The following is a 23,841-nucleotide window of genomic DNA, read 5'->3' on the forward strand; positions in this document are numbered from 1 at the left end:
TTTCCCCTTAGGGGCCGGGGTACGGCAGTGCCAAAGAAGCGGCGCCGGCCCGAGGTGTGGAAGATTGTCCCAACAAAAATCAGGTAAGTCTTAAGGTGGAAGAATCAGGCCTTCCTCAATCTGTTCCTTCGCTCACCTTTGTTTTGTCTCTTTTTCTCCTTAGGCGCTGAAAGGCGACGGATGGTGCCAATGGTGGCTGAAGACCCCGAGGGCGCCTCGTGAAGGTGAGTGGAACCCGGCGCTGCAGCGAGCGATGCGCTTCTAAAAGTAATGTCTTTTTCTCCGGATCGTCAGAGTGATGGTTCCGGACTCCGGATGGAGGTAGGTAAAGTTCAATTATTCACCTTTCTCTCCTTTCCTTCCTTTTCAGGTGTTCCAGGTTGCAGGCGGGCGTGGCTGGAGCCAGGATGCAGGAGCAGACACGGTGAGCGTCCAGCTGCTAGATGCAGAACAATGCGAAGCGTGAGCTGCTGTCTGGGCGTGGTTTAAATAGCCCCCAAAGTAGTTCCAGGTAAGTATTCTTCCTCAGCAACGCCCGAGTGGTAAAATAGTCCCATAGGTAAAATAGTCCCTTTCAGACCTCAAGGAGGTCTGGATCCGGCAGCATGGTCTGCATCAGGTAAGTCCATCCAAGCACTCCCATAATGAGCCTGGCGCCTATGGTGCCAGGACAATGTCCAAAGAGCCCCTATAAGGGGTTGCTGGGTCCCTCCATGGGGACACGATGTCTGCTTTCGGGGACGCTGGTCCTGAACTGGCTTCCCGGGAGTAGGCATCATGACACCCTGGCTCTTTCACATCGACCTTGCTTTGCTTGCATGCCTCATCTCCCCCTTCTCTTCCAACTTCCAGTGTTACACAGATGACACTCAGCTCTTTTTGCAAACTCCCCTGCCGACCCTCTCACTCCCTACATCATACCTGACTGACTATCTGCCATAGAGTCCTGGTGCGAAGATTATCTCTGCCTCAACACCTCTACAACTGAGATCCTCCCCATCGGGACCCCTGCTCCCTCCTTCTTCCCTTCACTCTGGCCTTCCTCCTTGGGCTCTCACCCTGAAGCCAGAAACCTTGGTGTCATCTTCAACTCCTCCCTCTCCTCCCTCTCAGGACATTGCTAAGAATTCCCACTTTCAGCTCTTCCTTCTGAAAGGAATTCTCCCGTTTCTCACTTTCCCCAGAGGCTCAATGCGACCCAGCCCTGGTTCTCTCTAGGCTTGACTATTGCAACAGCCTCCTCCTGAATCTACCATCTTCCACTCTGCAACCTCTCCAGCTACCCAGGATAGGTCAGGAAGATTTATCCTTGGCCTTCAGCCCAGGGACCGCATCTCTCCGGCACTAAACAGTCTTCACTGGCTCCCGGGTGCTGCTTGGATTAAATTCAAATCCCTCTGCATCAATCACAAGGCAGTCTGGGCACAAAGACCACACTATCGTCAACATTATCTTACTAAATACTCCCCCTATAGACCACTATGCTCCTTTGGCTCCAACTCTCTGTGCGTAAAGCGTTTTGCTAAACAGAGGGCAGGTGGTTGTTCGCTTTGCTCAGCTGTCTCCCTCCTATGGAACAGCCTCCCCCTCCCTCTGCGCGTTGAGCAGGATCTTACTAAATTCCGGAAGCTGCTTAAGACTCTCCTCTTAACCCTCTTCTTCCCTTCTTCTTTCCCCTGCTAATGCCACAGTTTCTGCGATTGGGTGTCCTGGGCCCTTATGCATCCTCGGGGCCCTGACCTCCCTTACCTAATCGAACCAGCTCCTGTCTATCTGCACTTGGACTTACACCCTCCACCCTGGTGGCTCACACTTACACCTCTTGCGGCTCCAGGCCGTCTAGCACTCAACATTCCTAACACTTCATCTGTGGCTCACCAATGAGCTCAGACCACTAAGGATTTCTGTAGCATATATATCAATGTAGGCCTTGCTTTTGAAACATAATTCCTAGCTAAGAAGTTAGCCCCATAACAAGAAGCTGTTTTCTTCATCCTACTAAGCTAAATTATATTTGAAGACCTGTATATTTTACCAGATATTTGCACTCAGGTAAATATGTCTAGCCTTTTAAAATCTAGATTTCTCTGACCAGTGCAGTCTCATGATAAAGTCATATGTCCAATTCTTAATCATGTATACATTGTGATGAACAAGGAATGAGGCACGGACACAGAGGACTTCAAGTTTGTTGTAATTCTAATGATGAAGTGGTTGGAAAATGCCTCACTATCCCATTACAAAAAATATATATTTCCCTACCTTAACCAAAAATGAAGGATCTGTCCAATGTCAGGATGTCCAAAGCAAAACTGTCCTGTGTTCTAAATATCTCTGGTCTTGGAAGATGCAGAAATGTTCAAGGTCAAAAGAAAAACAGCTAAAGCCACCTTAACTTCAAGCCCCCTGTTGCGCAGCCTATGACCACAATGATGATATAACAGATCACATCAATGATGACATCAGTAATTACATGTTGCATGAGAACACTGATGACATTACAAATCAGATCACGGATTCCATCACTGGTGACAAGACTAATTACATTGTATATAACTGATTACATCAATAATGGAATTCGACACAACATCATTTATAAGTTAGCTCATGAAAACATTGATTACCTTAATAACAATTTGGGCCATGGACTTGGCCGTGACAAAAGCTGTAGTCACTGGCCAACACCAAAGGCAATAGCTAGTGTTCATATATACCAACGCGCATGATTAAAAGCCATGCCTAGTAGCCCATCACTGTTTTAAAATGTACAGTGGGCAATGTTGAAAGCTGTAGTCAGTGATCAATGCTAAATGCCATTTATATGTTAGAATATGTAGTCTGCACAGCCAAAGGACATGGCCAATGGGTAGTATTGTGTTGAAGACCATGGCTAGTGGCTGGTTAGTATATCAAATACGAAACCAAAAAAGCAATGGGTGGAAGCTTTTGAATTAATCTGAACCACTGCCATTGCTCTGGGCAACCTTCCACACCACCGTTGTTTAGCCTGCCTGTGCCTTTGCAGAAGGGGTCCAGCCATATGCAAAACAGTCAGGTACTGCCCCCAATGGAAGCAGCCCTGCCCGAACTGCTAGGCCAAATCACCGCTGCATGGAAACACAAGCACGTCTGGGCATACCCTCTCTCACATAGGGAGACAAACTGAAACCAAAAAAGTGATGGTGGAAGGTTTTTAATTAATCTGAACCACTGGCATTGCTCTGGGCAACCTTGCACACCACTGTGTTTTAGCCCAGAATTAGACATAACATTTTTAAGTTAGCTCATGAAAACCTTGATTACCTTAATACCATTGTAGGCCACAGACTTGGCCAAGACAAATGCTGTGGTCACTGGCCAGCACCAAAGGCCATAGCTAGTGGTTGGTTAGTTTTAAAAATAACAATGTGCATCCAACAGCACATGATGGGGTGGTATCTCTGTTGATATAGAATGTCAATATACTAGGATCCAGCATTAAACAAAGATTGGTATTCCAGTTCCTCAACAGGCACTCACCGGGCATTGCCCGCTTAACAAAAACATACGTGATCGGTACGGAATGTAGGTTTTTCAAGAGGTCCAATTATGCACTGGCCTATCACGCGGGATTCTCGAGAGGGGCAAGGGGGATGATGTTTCTAATACACAAGAGGGTACCATTTATACTGAGGGAGGTGCAGTGAGACCTGAGAGGGCAATTTGTAGTGGTAACCACGGAAATGTGGGGGAACAGCTGGGTCATCGTGGCAGTATACGCACACTTGCCACTCACACTTGAGCCCCTGAATGATCTCCAGGTAACAACAATTATTGAGCAAGTGGACATGTGGGTGCTGGGCAGGACTTCAATGAAGTCACAGAACTGGGTAGAGATAGATCACGCATGGGCTATAGAAACCCTGACCTCCCGACTAAGCTACACTCCTTCGCGACTGCACTGAGGCTAGTGGACCCATGGAGGGCACAACACGGGGCAGAATCTGGGTTCTCGTTCTTCTCTAATGCACACAAGCCTCTTTCTAGGATAGATTACTTCTTTCTCCCACAGCGCATGGCACACAGGTTGCTGTCCATGACATTTCTGGCCAGAGGCATCTGAGATCACTCCCCTCTACTCATGAGTTTAAAAAATAGGTGAACGTAACCTAGCACAGCCTGGCGCCTTAATGCATACTACTTGGGTATGCCAGAGGTAATGGAGGGTCTATCCAGTAGGACGATGGAATATTTCACCCTAAACAAGGGCTCATTTGAAAGTCCGATCATGTTATGGGAGGGCTACAAAGCGGTTTTCCGGGGGGAGGTTCTCTCTCTTGTGATGGCTCACTGCTGACAACATGCCCGGAAAATAGGGGAGGCAGATGAACAGGCGTCAAGGAAGGAGGAGGAGAGCCTCGAATCTGGGTCCCGGGCTTCACAAGAAGCTCTAGTCTCAGAGCAGGAGGCCCTAAGAAACGTGGTACCAGACAATGTGAGGGCAGCCCACTGGATGGTACGTAGCCAAATCCACAAAATGGGAAACAAGGCTGGGAAAACTATAGCTGTGTTGGAAAGGTGGGACAGGAGCAATGGACACATACAGGACATACAGGATGCCGGGGGAGGGATGTTAATGGAAGACTCAGATATTGTGAGGAATTTGCAACCTTTTATGTAGACCTCTACTCCTCCCAGGTGCTAGCAACCGAGATGGATGGATCAAACATCCTCGACTCGTTAAAGATCCCAAGCTTCTCAGAACAGCAGACGCTGGAATTTGAGGTTGAGATCACAGAGGAGGAGATGGTGGCAGCACTGTCCCAGCTTAAATCCGGCAAGACCCCGGGACCCAATGTTTTCCAGTGGAAACCTGGAAATGACTGGGAGAACCGGTGATGGTGCAGATGCACCATATGTTTATACAAAGCCAAAAGAACAGGCTACTGTCCCCAGACCTCAGGAAGGCATGTATTGTGGTGATCCCCACACCTGGGAAACCACCGCCACTCAGTGCCTCCTACCGGCCAATATCGCTAATTAATGGGCGGACCAAGGTCATGGCATGGTTCTTAGCTAATAGGCTACTAGGAGTGATAGACACCTTGTACACCTAGACCAAGGCGGATGTAAGCCCTCCTGATCCACTCGGATGAACCCACACAGGGTACAGTTTGCCATTTATCAAGCCTCAGCGATATCAGACCCACTAGCGCTCCTACTCATGGACTTTGAGAAGGCATTCAAATCGGTAGGTTGGGATGCCTTATATGACATTAAAGGGCCAAATGGAATTTGGGGATAGCTTTATGTCCTGGGTCAGATTACTGTACAATTCTCCAGAAGCAGTGGTGCAGGTAAATTGGGTGTCCTCCAGGGCTTTCAAACTGTTTCGGGGACCAGGTGGGCTGCCCCTTCTCCCCCTGCTGTTCACGCTGGCCATAGAGCTGCCGGCTATAAAACTCAAGACAGTGGAGGAATGGACGAGATTCACATTGCCGTGGGGGGGGGGAGACTGGGTCTTGCTCTATGCAGACAATCTCCTTATCTATATTAGCAACCCTAGAACCCCCTGCTCTGTGGTGACACACATCCTCAAAGAATACTAGATGTTCTGTGGACTTAAAGTGAACAAACTAAAGACAGTCCTCTTTCCTCTTCATCAGGGAGATTGTGCGATCCCTAGGCAGTGCCCATACTTGATCTCTGTCTCTAGGCTTCGAGTATGTAGGCATCCGAATAGGCCCAGACCCGTGCGACTTTCTACACCTCAATCTGATAACGGTGATAGATAGATTCTCGGCTGACGTGGTCCACTGGCAATCCCTCCCATTAACACTGACGGGCAAAGCGGCTCTTTTTAAGATGTTGACGCTCCTGAGATTCCTATATGTCCTGCAGAACGGCCCACTTCCTGTCCCCAAGGCAATCTTTACATCCGTAGATGGCATCCTCAGAGGGCTGCTCTGGGTGAGAAACAGCCCTGTATTGCCCTCAAAACCCTGCAGTGCTCAGTTTGATAGGGGGAATTGGTCTGCCCTGTCTCTGCACATATTACTGGACAATGCAGATGGGGTGGTGAACGAATGGCTCCATGGTGACCATGTGCTCCCACACATAAGGGGGAAAAGAATGAGAATGGGACCAAATACATCCCTGCAGTTACTGTATGGAGACAGGAGAGAGACTGCAGAATTACCAGAGATGACGCAGCACATCTGTCAAACCTGGTTAGATGCTCATCACTACATTGGCTGGGGTGGGAGACCAATACTGGACCAGCCCCTCTGGAACAATAGGCATATCCACAAAGTCCTGGAAATGGGACATTTTGTGAGCTGGAAGGAGCAAGGGATCCTCACCCTTGCGGATGTAGAACAGGAGAGGCGTCTTCTGGCGTTTGGGGCACTGCAGGAGAAGTATAAACTGCCAAACAAGGACTACTATGGTCATCTGCAATTAAAGCATGCCATTGGCTCTCAGTTCCCTGTGTTGGAGGAGATCCCATAATGCTCCCACCTGGAGACTAATATTCTCCCAGAACAAATTTCAACTAAGGTCACCTCCACACTATATCAGGTACTCGCTGCTTTTGGGGATCAGGAGTTGTCCCAACTTAAAGAGAAATGGGAGAGGGAGGAGGGCCCACTGGAGTCTGAGGAGTGGGTGGGGGCACTAATGTTCCCACGGGACATCGGAATAGATGCCAGGCTTCGCTTAATCCAGTACAAAATACTGCATCAGGCATATTACTCCCATGCAGCAATGGCACGTTGGGGGGTAGTTGACAGCAGGGTGTGCCTGAGATGTGAGAGAGCAGAGGGTACCTTCTTCCACATGGTATGGAGCTGTGACTGAATTCAGGACTTTTGACAAAGGTGCATCCGTAAGATATCTAGGGTGGTTGGGTCTCCAGTTCCAAGGACCCAAAACTGGTGCTACTGGGATTCTGGGGGAGGGGGAATTCACCAGACATGAGAAGACATTCCTCGCTGTGGCACTGGCGATGGGGTAGAGGCTCATGGCTGCAACATGGGGTTCTGAAAAAAGACTGAGCCTCAGCCACTGGGCCAATGAGGTGCGTCCCTTGAAAGACTAATCTATAATACCAGAGGTTACCCTGGGGAATTCAAGAAGGTCTGGGGGAGATGGGTGGGAAACGGCTGAGAGTTGAACAATGTACTGCCCTGGTGGGTGGATGTCATTCCACCACACAATGACAGAACTGTGGCCTAGCACTATCCTTTCCCTGCTAACTCAAGATATTTATGTATTGACTGTGATACTATTGACATGCTGTAACCAAGCTCTAGCAACCTTTGTTTTATCTTATGTGGTTCTATTGAAAACAATAAACGGATTTATAAGAAAAAAATGCCAATGTGTATGGTTAAAGGCCATAGGTAGTGCCCATTAATATGTTAGAATATACAGTCGGCACAGCCAAAGGCTGTGGCCAATTGCTATTATTGTGTTGAAGAGCATGGCTAGTGGCTAGTTAGTGTATATATTATACAGTGGGCACAGCTGAAGGACATAGCTAGTTGCTGGTTAGTGCTGTATAATCCTCCTGACCTCTCACCTACCAGCTCTCTGGTCCTGACTGCTCTACCCCTTCCTATCCCCTACCTCCTCTATTTAACCACCCTCCACCCCTCCCTGCTCTCCTAATCACCTCTTTATGCCTCTCCTTCTTCTCTCCCACCCCGGTTATGTGTTTGACCAAATCCCTTCCCCACCGTCCTCTTTCCCCTCTGCCCCACCCTCCTCCCTCTCTCCGCCTCCCGTATCGTCCCCTACTCTACTTCTCCCTCCTCCTCATGTCCATTCCCCTCTCTAATCCCCCCACCCTTCCTTTACTATGCCTACCCTCTCTCACCGCCCTAACCTTCTCTACCCCCCCACTGTCCAACCCTCCTCTCTCATCAACATTGCTCTCTGGAACGCTAGATCCCTCTGCAATAAAACCGCAGCAGTTCTTGACATGTTCCTCCTTCTCAAACTTCATTTCTTCTCCCTCACTGAAACCTGTAACCCTTCTCACAACACTTCTGTCCCTGCTTCCCTAACCACCTCCTCATCCTCCTTCTCTCATATCTCTCGTGCTACTGGTCGTGGCGGAGGTATTGGCCTCCTCTTCAACCCCAAATTCCTCTCCTCTCCCTCTCCTCCATTCCTTCTTTCACCTCGTTTGAGTTTCTCTACAAATCCTTCTCCTCTCCTCACCCCATCTCCTTTCTAATCATATATCGCCCACCTGCCCTCTCTCTACCTTCTATGATGACCTCAATCACCTCCTCTCTCTCATCTCTCACTCTCCCACCCCCTTAGTGTTCTTGGTGACTTCAATCTTCACCCCCCCTCAATCCTCTCCCCTTTCGTCCATCCTCGATTCCTACCTTCTTTCCCCTCTTCCTTCATCTCCTACTCACTCCTCTGGCTCCACTCTTGACCTTATCTTTAATTCTTCCTACCCCTCGTCTACTGTCTCTACACTTCCTCTCCATCTGCCCGATCATGCTTTACTCTCCTTCTCCTTCTCCCTTCCCCCTTCCCCTTCATTCTCCCCCCATGCCTTCCTCTTCTATTTTCTCACGTCGTGATCTTCGTAACTTTGATCCTTCCCTCTTTCTTGAAACTTGCTCTTCTTCTCTCCCCTCTCTCCATGACTTCTCTTCACTATCGGCCAATGATGCACTTTCTACTCTCTCCTCTTCTATCTCCTCCTCTCTTGATCTACTCCACCCCATTTCCTTCTTCCGTCCAACCCGGAAACCCTCTCAACCTTGGCTCTCCCCTCAACTCCTTTCCATGCGACATCTAACCTTCATTCCCAAGCCTCCTACCCCACCACATCTTCCAAACTCTCTCTCGTCTTCTCTCTCCCCAACCCCTGATCCCTCAGCATCCTCCACCCTCTCTTCCTCTGACTTCGCAAACTTTTTCTCCTCCAAGATTATTGCTCTTCAGCAAAAAATCAATTACTTGTCCTTCTCCCTCCCTCCCCTTTCTCCCTCCTCACCCTCTAATTGCATGACTGTATTCTCCCCAGTTTCCCCTTCTGAAGTTTCTATCCTCCTCTCCAAAGCCCACCCCTCCTCTGCTCCATCTGACCCTGTCCCCTCCCTTCTTATTCCTAAGATCTACCCTCTTCTTTTTCCCTACCTAACCTCCTTCTTCAACACCTGCCTTTCCTCGGCCACCTTCGCCTCTGCTTTCAAGCATGCCACTATCATTCCGATTCTGAAGAAACCTTCAGCTGATCCCCTGCTCACCTCTAACTTCCGTCCTATCTCACTTCTCCCATTCCTCTCTAAACTTCTTGAGCGCCTTGCCTACTCACAGCTCTCAACCTTTGTCACTAATCTCTCTCTCCTTCCCCCTTCTCAATCTGGCTTTCGCCCCAAACACTCTCCTGAAACTGCCCTCACTTAAATCCTTAACTCCCTCCTCTCTGCCTGTCACGCTAAGTAATCCTCTGTCCTTATTCTTCTTGATCTCTCTGCTGCCTTCAACACTGTTGATCACCCCCTTCTTCTCAAAACTCTCTCCTCCTTTGGTTTCAAAGGTTCTGTACTCAACTGGCTATCCTCTTACCTCTCCTCCCGCTCTTTTACTGTTTCCTGGGGAGGCCGCTCTTCTCCCACCCACCCTCTCGAATACGGAGTTCCCCAAGGCCTAGTGCTTGGTCCTTTCCTATTCTCTCTTTACACCTCCCTCCTTGCACTGTTATCTCCTCATTTGGAATTTCTCACCATTTCTATGCCGATGACACGCAGCTCTTTCTTTCCTTTTCTTCCTTCTCACCTGATCTCCACCTTAAACATTCCTCCTGTCTTACTGCTATTAAAAACGGGATGTCTTCTCGCTTTCTTTCCCTTAACTCTGACAAAACTGAAGTAGTTTTCTTCCCTTTCAACTCCATTCCCCCTCCCTCTCCTCCTCCTTTCATCCATTTTCCTCCCTCTAATCTTGCTTTCTCCCCTCACGCTCGCAATTTAGGCTTTCACTTCCACTCTTCTCTCACTTTTTCCCATCACATCTCACTCACCTCTCGCGCCTGTCGCTACCACCTCTATAATATTCGCAAGGTTCGCTCCTCCCTTACATTCCATGCTATTAAACTCTTAATCTCCTCCCTTATCTTCTCTCGCCTCTTCTACTGCTCCTCCTTACTTTTTGATCTACCTGCTTCACATCTTGCCCGCCTAAAATCTATCTATCACTCTGCCATCCATACCCTCTGTCTCCTCTCCCCACGAGACTCCATCTCTGCTTCCCTATTCTCCATTGGCTGGCTCCCATTTCACTCTCAACTTAAATTTCATTTTCTCACCTAGTCTTTAAATCTCTCCATGATCTTGCTCCTGCTGATCTCTCTTCCCTTCTCTCTTTCTACGCTCCCTCTCATTGCCTTCATTCTGATGACCACTTCCTCCTCACTGTTCCTTCCTCCCCTTGTGCCTCCTCCCGTTTCCGCTCCTTCCAACTCCTGGCCCCCCTCCACTGGAACTCCTTACCTCTCTCAATCCACTCTATTCCTACCGTTTCCTCTTTCCGCATGTCTCTTAAGTCTCTCCTTCTCCATTCCCCGCCATGAATACCCCTCCCCTTTTTTCTTGCTCGCCTTCTCCCATACTTTCCCTCTTCCCTCCTTAAGCCTCTCCCTCCATTTCCCCATCCCATCCCCACCCCTTCATTTCCCTCCAAATGTTTATTTTTTTTTAAACAGTTTTAGAGCCGCGGCTATCAAGGATGAGTGCACAGCTAAATGCGGCAATGACTGCAGGGGTTTTACCCGCAGCATCCACATGGTATAACGGCGGCTGTAATGAAATACATCGGGATATGTTTTTTTTTTTAACACACACTGTATTGAAAGGATCAACTAAAGGTCTTTGATCCATATATACAGCATGTGTTTTCATTTATATTTTCATAATTGAAAAGTTGGCCCTGAAAAGGACTGTTTTGTTGGAGAGGTAGAAACTGGGAAGGGAAAAACAGTGGGATTCAAACATATAACAAAAAGTATTTATATTTAATACATTTGGTTGTGTTTTTTGTAAAGAAAAGGGTAAAAATATGGACACTTACAAATATACCTAGCATTGGTAATTGGCCGTATGTTCTGAAAGAACCTTGCTCAAAGCGTGTAGGGTGCCACCTCCCACCTTGATCAAGCTGTGACAGGTTTTGCACATCATAATAAAGTTAGAAAGATCAGGCAGGATGGACTCTGGTTGGGTGTTAGTTGGTGGAAAATAGCTAGTAATCGTGTTGGAAGTCTGGGGTGCAGATGGTAAATACTGCTCTATTGATCTTGCTCCATCTGCTTTGACCTTATGTTTCACATGAGCCTTCCTATATGCATCATCCACTTCCTCCCAAAGAACGCTGGCAAGATGTCAAATTAACGTAGATGTTTCCAAGCTTTGTGACGGCTTGTTTGAAGGTTCACGCCTTTAAAACCTTACCACAGCAATTGCACATTACATCCTCCTGTTTTAAATGGCGGCCATCAAAAAGGGGAAAGGACTTCATATTCCATTCCATGGCGGACATCTTTTTTCAGTTGAGAAATGCTGGTGTATCTTGCAACCGAATATAGACACTATTAGGATCCTGGTCTAATGGGCCAGAGACCTAATAGCATAAGCCCAGAGCCAGGGGGCATTACTGCATCAGGTAATGCCGCATGGTCTTTGGTAAGGCCCTTGCTTCATACATGCCTGTAACTATAGGCCCCATGGCATTACCTGATATGCTAATGCCCCCCCCCGGACACAGGGTTTATTGTTAAATAATACGTTTCTGCAACAAAGATGTGTATTATATTACACACTTAGACTGAAGACACTAATTCCCCAAACCCATGTGTAAACTGATTTCTTTATACGTTTTTCTTTTTTTTTTAAAAGTAATATGCATAGAAAAACAAAAGATTTAAAAATATAGATCTTCTTGAATCTGCAAATAGAAATCTGTAAGAACGTAAGCAATAGTTTATCATAAAGCAAGCTCTAAATAACACAATAAATGCACTCTTTGGGTTTCCACTGCAAATAAAGCTGTAAATCTAAATATTTACTGACACTTACTATCTGCTTATCCAAAAGATCAACAGCTGCTTACATCAGCAACAGAGTCAGCATGTGCACATTGTGACCTCTGCAATAGTACACTACATTGTTATTAAACAACGTTTTTATAAACAAACATGTAAATAACAGTTTATTTAATTCCATAAGTGTTTAATCTACATACATACACATAATCTGGTATTCAGCTATTAACCTGTCCCAGTTGTTAGTTGCGGCACCTCCCACATCTACCCAGTGATGGCATAGAGCACAGATGACTCTCATAGACATTGGGAGCCAGTAAATTTGGAACATGTGGAGTTGGCACTGCTGCCGAAGTTGAGGGTTCATTCTGTGTTGGTGGCGTCGCACTGGTCGAATCAGGTCCTTGACGTGGTCCAATTTCCATGCATGGAATGCATGAACCCCATGCATTTTTATTTTGTGGTGCTTGTGTGATTTCCGATATGCATCATCCCATTGGACTTGCACCCGATGATTTATCAAGATTGATGTTCTCAGGTTTTGTAACGGAACATTAGAAGGGCCACATCTTAATGCTTTCTGTACACTGAACTTCCTCTGCCTCCCTTTCGAAGTACTGTTCTTGCACCTTGAAATATCTCCAACTGTCCATAGGAATTTTTATTCCTGTGGCTTTCTTCCTGGGTAGTGATGGATTGGGGACCCAGATGGCATCGCCATCGCTGCTGCTGACCTCATGATTAGACATGTTAAAAAGTCCAGCTTGTAAGGTAAATGTAAAATAACAAAAATGCCAACTCTAAAAAGAAAGTGCCTCAAAAAATGATGCCCTCTCTCTAAACCTCGCTAGCATTTCTGGTGACTATTTGAATGGAATGCTCCAGTGCTACAGGTGTTTCTTGACTATGGCTGTTGCTGGAAGCACCTTTAATGGATGGAGTTTGATTCTTCTCAACCACCACTCACAGCTACAATGAACAGGTAAGATCACATGTAAGCCAAAAAAGGCTGCAGCACAGTATGGGCCAGACCATTCAGAAGGTGTTAGGTGCTAGTTTGAGACATAGTTCAAAGCATCTATACCTCATGCAGAATTGGTTAAAGTTCTCTCAAGGCATGGACAAGATTAGAAGTACAGGTGACCATGGAAAGAGAGGAAAAGGGCAAAGAAAGAAAGCCCAGAGGGCTCATGATTACCACACACACCCGAGTACACCACAGAAGGAGAAAAGTATCAAAGGAAAAGTACTGAGATCAAGGTTAAAAGAAAGCACATGGTAGAAAATATCCTCACCTAGCTGGGTCAAGGAAAACGACAGCTGGCAGGAGCAGTCCAGTGAAGAGAACATGGAAACACTGTGATCTTCCAATGAGGATAAAGACAAAAAAGCGCTAAGGAAAAGAAAGACTCAGTAAAATCAGAAGGAGAACGGAGAATATTCTGTCCGAGACACTCTCATTCATCCCTGGTAATCTAAATGGAAGTCACGAACAAAAATAGCACCGTACCTGACGAGGAGGTTGAGAACACAAGTGGCCAAAAAAGCCAGAAACAAACTACAGAATGAGTGTCCCAGACCACATCTGCCAAAAGGAATTGCTAAAACACCTGAAAAAGACAAAATAATGCTCAACTGCATGGGGAAGTATACTAAACACATAAAGAAATGGCTTGATGCATCTTGGAAATCACACCAAGATAAATGAATGGATGTGTAAGGACCAATTACAAAGATACTCCACCTGTCTGATAAAGTAAAAAAGAAAAGGGAGGGGCATAGACCCTACGGTTCTAACAAAATGGGCCCCGAAAGCCATATGCCACAACAGTACAATCACAACGGAAAGGACAAGGGCCATCGTAGTGTACATGTATCCTATTTTGAGCAAGCTAGCAACATCAAAGGCAGCAGCAGCAGCCAGGGGCAAATTATTTGGTATATTGTTCATCAAAGAAAACCCTAACAGTGTTTTTCATATTGATTCATTCTTTCAAAATGTGTCCGTCCCCTATTTAAGAAACACCAGTTTGGTAAAAATAAACATTTGTTACTTGTTCTGTTTTTTTTATTTTTATATAAAACACTAGCTAAAAACCTTTGACCTACATATCCTGCTGACATATTTCAAAATGTGAATAAAATAAACACCAGGGATATGTCTAAGTTAAAAATAAAAACAGAAGAAAACTCATATACACAACAAACCCATACTCCAAATATTAATTGTGGATTGAAATTGCTTTGCTGAATCCCATAGTGTGCCTGTATTTATTGAGGCAATTTGCACCGGAAAAAGAACATTCTATTTCTTTTTTACATAATAGGAGTTTGCACAGCTAATCAAATTCCTTCTTTATGAGTGTATCTTTAAACATAGAACCAATCAAACATATTTTTCATGAAATCAAACACTAATTTTCCCAAAACAACAAACAACAAATGAAGGCAATGTATTCTCTCTTACAGATAACGACAAAGTAACACACTGTAGCATAAAAAATCTTTTTAAAGTAGACACATTTCTTTACTACACCATAATAGATTATAAATTATAAAAAGCATTGTTAATAAAATCACATTTCTAATGCTCTGTGATCATTCTTTTATTTTGAGTTCAGGAAGTGTACTTACTGATTCTATGTCATGTACCTCACTGAAATACATTTTCTTTCCTAACAAACAGCTTCCAACAATTGAACCCACCCAGTGTCTACATATACAGCAGGACCACAAAATACAGTAAGAGACAAAAAAAATCACAAAGCCCCATTATCAACATATTATCAAATAAAAGCTTCAACAAAACAGTGACAAACAACATATACATGCCAATACTACTTTGTCACAGGTAACATGAACTGCACCATGAGCACAGTGTGAGTTCTGCAGTCAAAATGAGAAAAGTAGAATAAATGGTGGTGTTATTCTTTCCAAAATCAAAAGCAGAAAAAGAGGACTATATTCCAAGAAAACTAATAAAATGGCAGACACATATTCACTGCAACCCATCACAAAGAATTACACATTTACAATATTAACACCAGCCAATTAGAAATACTGAAACACACACAAAACCCTGGCCAGCATCTCTAGTAGCTGTGGCTATAAATCTTGCTTGTAGCTGCGGATACATATACATTTACATCTACAAACTGAAAACCCAATTTAGCCAACCTTCAAAACTTCAAATAAGACAAGGGAACAACTGAGCACACAAAAATAAAACCCAGATACAATTCTGACATGTATCATCCACGTAAAAATATGATTATTACACAGAAAATGTATAATCCAATAGACGTGGCTATAACAGTAGCCGCATCTATCAAACCAACCAACGAAAAAAGGTGAAAAAGTGTTGACGCGCCCATGCATGTGCTGTTATAGCTGCAGTTATAGAGAAGCCTCACAGGTTTGACTGTTATTACCAGTGGCTAAGACATGTCCACAAACACTCGACGTGCCTTTTGCTGATAGATAGCTGCGGTTGCACAGGGTACCACTTTTAACCACTGTTAGCAATGCTGAGCACCGGGTGGGTGCAGAATAGTCATGGTTAGACATGTCAGCCCGTTGCTGTAGCTAGCCGGGATCCTCAAAAGACCAATCTCTGCCTTTTTCTGTATAACCGTGGTTCTCTCATATTAAAGCTCTCTCGTAGCCATGGATATCACACGTCCATTAACACTCATTGTGCCATTTGCTGGTATAGCTGCAGCTGCATAGGGCGCCACTTTTAACCACAGGTAGCAACACAGCGCATCGCGTGGATGCTGGGTAGCCACGGTTTTTCAATTTAAAAAAAAATACTGAGTATGGAACACGAATGACAAAAGAGACAATAGTGATGCAACGGTAGTTAAAATTAGTTATGTAAGATAATGATAATGAAGAGAGAATGTCAAATGTGCTAAATTAAGACACTCAGTGTATTCCATTACAGTCCTTTTAAAGACTACTTATGACATATGGATATACAAATACAATGAAATAACATCCATCACATACAAATACACAAATACAATGAAATTTCATTTCTAAAATGACTCATAGGCACGGCTAGAGTTTACTTACTTTTTTCTTAGCTGCAATTACACTATGAAATTTGGGGAGGTATGTAACATAGATTTTCATACATATATACATACTAGATCATTCTTAGAAAGGACTCTTTCAGGTACAAACACTACTTTTTTGCACATTGAGGCCTATAGTCATGGATATAGTGCAACAAACCTGTGGCTACAACCCTTCCCAGTCATTGCTGCGGTTAACCATGCCTCTGAAATCCAACACCACATTGGTCAATACCGTAGCCGTGGTTAATATACACTGGCTACTATTGAGAGATGTACTAACAGCCAATGATCTATCTCTGCTCAGCTTTGAAAGTAAAACATTCAAAAAAGAGTAAAATTAATACCTTGTTTACAGACTCCTTAGAGGAATTAAAGAAGAACTATCGAAAAAAAGAAATAAATATGGCTAAAACTTAAAGATACGTTCTCCCACCAAAATGCCAAAGAGACACTGGCAAACTATAAACAGGGAGTTATCTCAGCCGAATCTCTGTTCCTTCAAGAGCAGATCAACTCCTCTGAGAACAGGTCGAAGGATCTATTCATCTTGATTTGGAGCCTGGCATCACTGGCATGCATATTGTCTGGGCTCCCACACTCTCTTGCTCTGGAAAATGAATTGAATACGTTTTTTAATGAAAAAATAAACCTTATACACAGGCAACTGGATTCTCAATCGAACACCAGTGTGGTCCTTAATCAATATCAAGATTCTCAGACAAAGGGTTATTCCTCAAGTCTCCTCTTTTTCCTTTTCCCCGGCTAACTCCAAGGAGATGGAAGACCGGATCTCACAACTTAACCACACAAGCCATGACTATGATCCAATCCCAGCATATCCGGCAGTAGTACATGCCTCCTATCTTAGCTGCTTTATGACAGAATTTGTGAATGCTTCCTTAGTGCAGGGAGTGGTGCCCCAAGATCTGAAAACACTGTACTCACACCCCTGTTAAAAAAATGTACTCTGAACCGTCAAGACCTGGGAAATGACTGCCCAATTGCAAGCCTACCCTGGACTGCTAAGGTCCTGGAAAAGATTGTCACCACACAGCTGCAGAGTCATTTAAATGAACATTCCATTCTTGACACCTTTCAGCCTCGCTTCAGGCCCAGTCACGGGAATGAGATGGCACTAATGGCTGTATGGGACGATATCTTGAGGGCAGCTGATGACAGGGATCTGAGTATGTTAATTATGTTGGATCTGTCAGCAGCCTTTGACACGGTCGCTTTGAACTGCTATTGACTAGACTTCTCAAAGTCGCTCATGGTGTCAGAGGCTGCCTTGAAATTGTTCTCCTCCTTCCTTAAAAACCAGACCCAAGTAGTCAAGCTGGGAGGTTACTATTCTGAAGCTCTACCAGTACAATCTGGAGTTCCACAGGGATCCTCAGTGTCACCAATACTGTTTAATATCTACCCTACGACAGTGATGGATATCTTCTCCAGGTTAATCTGAAATGCCATTTATATGCAGACAACACACAAATAGATGTCAGACTAAAATCAGCACAAGAAGCAACAGAGCGTGTCTTTGCCTATGCTGAAGCCATAAAAGACTGGATGATAGAAAGTAGGCTCCAGTTAAACCTTACTAAAACTGAGGTCATAGTATAAATCATCATGAACTAAAGCTGTATCTGGGAAGCATCTCTGTTCAGAAATGCCCATGTCTCAGAAGTAGTCAAATCTGTTTACTTCCAAATTAAACTCCTGAAACCTACTCTGCCCCTCGTTTCCGGAACAGACCGTGCTACAATTGTAGACACCATGGTAAACTCAACATTGGACTATTGCGGCACACTGCTACTTGGAGCTCTGGATTGTCAACTGCAAATGCGCCAGGTAGCTCATAATGCAGCCGTACGATTAGTGTACAATCTCCCAAAATGAGTTTCCATCTCCAAGTACCGCAGAAAACTGCACTAGCTTCCAGTACTGCAAATAATCACATTTCGATTATTATGCCTGATCTTTAGGTGCGTTCAAGGAACTGCACCAAAGTATTTGATCTAAAAAATTAAGACCTATCTGTAGGTACATGTGCTACGGTCCTCCAGAAAAAATCTTCTGGCGGTCCCCTCCCTCATGTAAATCTCTCTCTCTCTCTCTCTCTCTCTCTCTCTCTCTCTCTCTCTCTCTCTCTCTCTCTCTCTCGCTCTCTCTCTCAGACCGATGCTTTCCCAACAGAAGCCACCAACTCTGGAATGCCCTTCCAGCAGATTTACGGAATATGTCATCTATGATTATATTTAAAAAAAAATAATAATGACATACCTGTTGCAGTGATCAATTGGGTTCTGTGACTGTGCCTCGATGTGAGCAAAGGATCTTAACATCTGCACCAAGATGCAGTTTACTGTTTGGTTCCGAACGAATGTGCACACTATAAATCCCTAATCTAATCTAATCTTATCTATTCATCTATGTTTAAATAAAATAATATTCTATCTGTAAAAAAAAGGAAAACATAATTAAAGAACATGCAAACTTTACAAATGAATACACATGTTTTTATGACCTTCGTATCTTGTATGCAGTGCATCACATGCACTATATAAGTTACAACAATTTTGCATACAACACTGTTGTTCTCTTTGCACATACTAATCATTGGGACATTGGGGAAAAAAATCCAACTTGGAAAAAAATGTGCACAAAATATTAAAAAGTATAAAAACAACCACTACAATAAACAAGCAAGGATATATAAACTGGGTGAGAATAAACAAAGGGCAATATACTGGGTGGTTGCAGGACAAAGGGTGGGGAAGGTTAAGTAAACTTGGATAACAAGAGAGAATAGGGTGGGAACTTGGAGAATAAGGGATAGAAAACAATCAAATGTGTAGAAACACTAATACTATCACTTTTAAATAGCGTTTTTCACCCCACAAAAAAAAAATACAAGAAGACCACTGCAGATAGTCCAAAATATTTCAAGAAAAAAGAACACTATGCACCTTTTGCAAAAAGATACTAAGACGTGGTCCTTCAAATATTCCATTTCAAAGCTTGTAAACATCCATTTTCAGTGGAAAACCACAAAAGGTGAATGAACGCTCCACTTCTGCAACATTGTCAATTGCACCTGTTCCAATTTTACTGCTCCCAATGTTTCAGTCATGAGAGTAATGTTGTGCCCATGCCACAATTGGCTTCTCCGGAAGATGCCACACTACCCCATTGAGAAATCACTCACTCCCAACATAATGTACATTGTCATCACTAATTCACTAACACAATAGAGGTACAATAAAAGTGTAATAACTGTTACTATAATCAATGAGCATACATATATAAACTGGGTAAGAACAAACAAGGGACATTATGCTAAGGAATTTCAATAGAGTAAATGGGGTATGCTAAGTAAACATGGACATGAGAGAGAATGGGGTAGGTTAAGTAAATATGCATAACAAGAAAGGATAGAGAAGGTTAAGTAAACTTGGAGAGCATGGGAAACACTTTGAATATAGGGTGACCTTTCACTGGACTGAACAAGTTCTTCAGTAGCCAGAGCACCTCAAGTACTTGAATCCTATGAGCACCTGCCCATCATAAAGGCAATAAAAGCCCAAACAGAAAATACATGTAAAGAATCCAACTTTTTTTCAACAGATACTAAAATAAGCAGCCTCAAGAAAATAAAAAAAATTACTAAAATGAACTTGCAAAACACCATCAATTTTACTACCTCAATGAAAAGTCAAAACAACTAAGAGTATTGCATAGCTGAAATACATTAAAATCAGAACAAATACAATCAAATAAACTTTCAACCACACTAACATGAATAAAAAAACAAAAGGCCTGCATATGAATGCCATTTATTGTCAAATCTCATTTTGTAGGTCCATGTTAGTAAAAGTAAAAAATACATTAAACAATGCTTGCCACACAATCAGAGCAGATAATGAACACCATATGATAGCAGTGGTTAATTTAACTAGAACACAGAACACTGCAAAAGAACCTTCAATTATGTAAATATTTATTAACACTTACTTTCACATCAGCTACACTCTTGCCATGTGCACACTGTCAGTACTGGAATCAAAAGGATACACTTGCAGAAAATTGTGGCTTTTATAGATTCAAAAATGAATACCACAAAAGAGGACTATATACAAAGAAAAGACTGAAATGGATGACACATTTTCACAGCAACCTGTCACAGACAGCTACACAAATAACAACAACCAATCACAAACAATCAAACTAACTGAAATCCTTTGTATCCCTGGCCAACATTTCTCATAGCCCCGGCTATAACACGTCCTCAAACACACAACGTGCCATTTTTCAAAATATAGCTGCAATTGCACAGGGTGCCTCTTTTACCCATTGGTAGCAACACTGCGCACTGAGCGCGTGCTGGATAGCCGCGGGTAAATAATCCAGTCATTGTTATTGATGCCCGTGATCCTCAATACACCAATCACTCCCCTTTTGTACAACCACAGCTATCAAACCTAATTGTTTTAAAAAGTATGGAATACAAATGACAAAATAGACAGTAGTGATAGAATGCTACTTAAAAGGTGTCAATTCAATAAATGACTGGTCATGGAGTTGTATAAAGTGGATGATGATAAAGTATACCTATTACTCAGGATATAGAAGATTGGGGGGGATAGGTAGGGCGGATAAAGTTCAAAAACAGGTAAAGGATGTGTTGGACACAAACAATGAGAGAATAGTGCATACAGAGTTCTACAATTAGAAGGACACAATACAATGAAAGCTTTTATACTTTCCAAAATCAAAATCACAAAAAGACGACTATTCTTTCTAACCAAACTACAAAAATGGGCGACACATTTTGAGTGTAACCTATCACAGACAAGCACAGAATGACAACAGTAACATCAACCATCAACCAATTACAAACATCAAACACACACACACACACACACACACATCATACATACCCTATTCCTAGAAATTCCTAGAATTTCAAACTAAGAATCATTTTCCTGGCAAAAGAGAAAGACAGCAGATATCATGGCTGGTTTGAAAACTGTGTGGCTGATCGGAGACAGATGTTTTGGTTACAGACTTTTTGTGAGAAATTAAATATTAACATCGACCTTAGTTTGAGAGATTTTACAATTAATTGTTTGGATTGCAGGAATGCATTGGTTCCATGCTTTTCAAAAATGGTTCATTCTAAAAAATACAGGGCACCCAGACATCAGGGACGTCATTTAGGGATCACCAGGGGTCTCCCTTGTGACCCGTGAGTTCTCCCTTGCTACCTCTGTGGTCTCCCTAGCTACCCCTAAAAAAGAAAAGAAAAAGAAACAAAGTTTTCTTTTTTTGTTTTATTTACAAATTGATGCTCATGGCATGTGGCTCTTTGTTTCTAGAGTGGCTGGCATTCTTGTTCAGGCTTCTTACAAAAAACAGGGGGTTCCACAAGTGCAACACTTTGAGCAGTGACCCTAAATAAGAAAGAATAGGAATAACAATGAATGTGTATTTCTGAAATTCTATACAATAATTGCTAGATGCATTACATGTTTATTTCAGGCCCACTTCAGGGGGTAAGTCACTGATTTAGTCTGTTCTTAAACACCTCAAATTCACAATGCAGATATAATCCTGCAAAAAGCATCTAGAGTAGAATAAGCATCCATTTCGGACTATCTATTTTGCCTTTTGCAAGTTGCAGTTATAGCATGTTTTTTTCTGCTGATACATATGGTGATCCATTCTTGTATATCACGTTACAGTGATGTTGTAATCATATTTTTCATAGTGTACTTAGAAACAAAGCTATGTGATGCCACTTCCTGTTTTGTCAAGGGGTAAAGGGTCATGTTCCATCGCTTCCCGTGATGTCACTTCGGGGTGGGGTCAAATGACATCACTTTCTGTGATGTCATCAGAGTTCAAGGGTCATGTGATGTCACTTTCAGTACCCCTGGCATTTTGGTGAAATGACATCTCTGCCAAACATCTTGTTACTACTACTTCATTATGGAGGCAATGATTTGGGGAATGTACAAGGTGTGTCCCTTACTTCAATGATGAAACATGACTTGGAAAAATGAATGGGACTTTTTCCTTGCACCGTCTTTATCTTTTCCAATCTGACTTCGAGGCAAAAATGTAGATGGACTGCCAAATTTAATGGTAAAATTGAACAATCATGGAGAAATGTTATAAAGTAGTTTCAGCATTCATGAGAGACCACAACCAATTATGGATTTTAAACAACATTTCTATAGACATGATGGAGTACACCAAACCGATGACGTAAATACGGGGTTCCTTCATAACATCAAAGCATTACTCCAAGAGTGCTAAAATACTACACTCCGTGTACCCCAAAACAGTCCTTTTAAGGACTACTTATTACATATAAATAAACAAATACAATAAAATAATACCCAAACATTTATTTTAAATATAACATAGGTTAGAGTTCATTGACATTTCTTATCACTGTGGTTACAAATTGTTAGATAAAGGGGGGGTGGGCTTAGCTTACTACGGGTTTATAATACAATAGAAGTTAAAACGATCAATACAGTAAAAGACTGCTCATGGAATTATGTAAGGTAGATGAAGATAAAGAAAGCAGAGTATTATATATGACAGTAAACTAGGTGGGGAAACATTTAATATGTACAATTACACAAGATATAATAGCATGGATGAGAATACACAGTCTAAATTACAGTGTATGGGGCATCTTAAACTAGAGTAGGGTTGCTCCTTTTTGTATTGATTTTTTAAAACAATTTTCTTCTGTTTTTCCCCACAGTCACACATGTAAGAAAGTCCTACTGTGTCACTGACCATGACCTTTGGCCAAGGCCAGTGATTTTTCACGGCTTATGTCACTATACCTATAAAAATAACTTTTCCACAGAAATAAATCACAGACACCCCAAAATGTATAGCAATGGGTGCAGAACTACTCATACCTGCAGCGATCTGTATTCCAGTATAGCCATGAATATCAGAAAAATGGCTGGAGAAAAATGCTTTCCTGCCCTCCAGGCACTAACCAAGTGTCCCCCTCATTTGTGACAGCTCCCCCTACACCCTAGATGGCCTCCTCACCTCCCCTGTTCTCTCCCTTTCCCCCTACAACACACACTGTTTCTGTGACACAGTTTGCTTTGTCATGTCAGCTATTCGAGGCTATAGCCACAGGTACAGAAAGCTTTGTGTTGCAAACTCACTCCCTGGACCACCTATAACTCCAAAACTTCACTTGGTGTCCTCCAGCTACCTACCCACCTGTTATTCTTACCTGCAAATAGTTTTTTATCTACTTTTCTTTTCCTGTTATCCTTGGCTACAGCCGCGTTTATCTTTCGCATTGAGAGAAAAACAAGATGTGGGCTTTTTCATTTCTAAAAACAACTGGTTTTTCCCAGAGTTAAAGCTATCTATTTTTAAAGAGAGGGCACCCCCCTTTCTGTCAAATATTACTTTAAATAACTACTGTACAAAATAACCCCAAACCACTTATTGATCGCAGGTCAATGCTTCATGCCCAAATTGCTTCAGACCTGGTTCAAATCTTTCCATCTTTTTGGCTGGGCACCTTGTTTGACTATGGGAACATGCATTGGAAGTAAGCCACACTTTTGGAGTACATTTCTTTTTTGGCTTCTTAATAACATTTATTTTCTAACAAATATGTAGGAACTTTTGCAGTCTGGGGGGAGCACAAGTCTTTAATCACTT

The sequence above is a fragment of the Ambystoma mexicanum genome, chromosome 9 (assembly GCF_040938575.1).
Source record: "Ambystoma mexicanum isolate Mex_15411 chromosome 9, UKY_AmexF1_1, whole genome shotgun sequence".
NCBI classification, from domain to species: Eukaryota; Metazoa; Chordata; class Amphibia; order Caudata; family Ambystomatidae; genus Ambystoma; species Ambystoma mexicanum.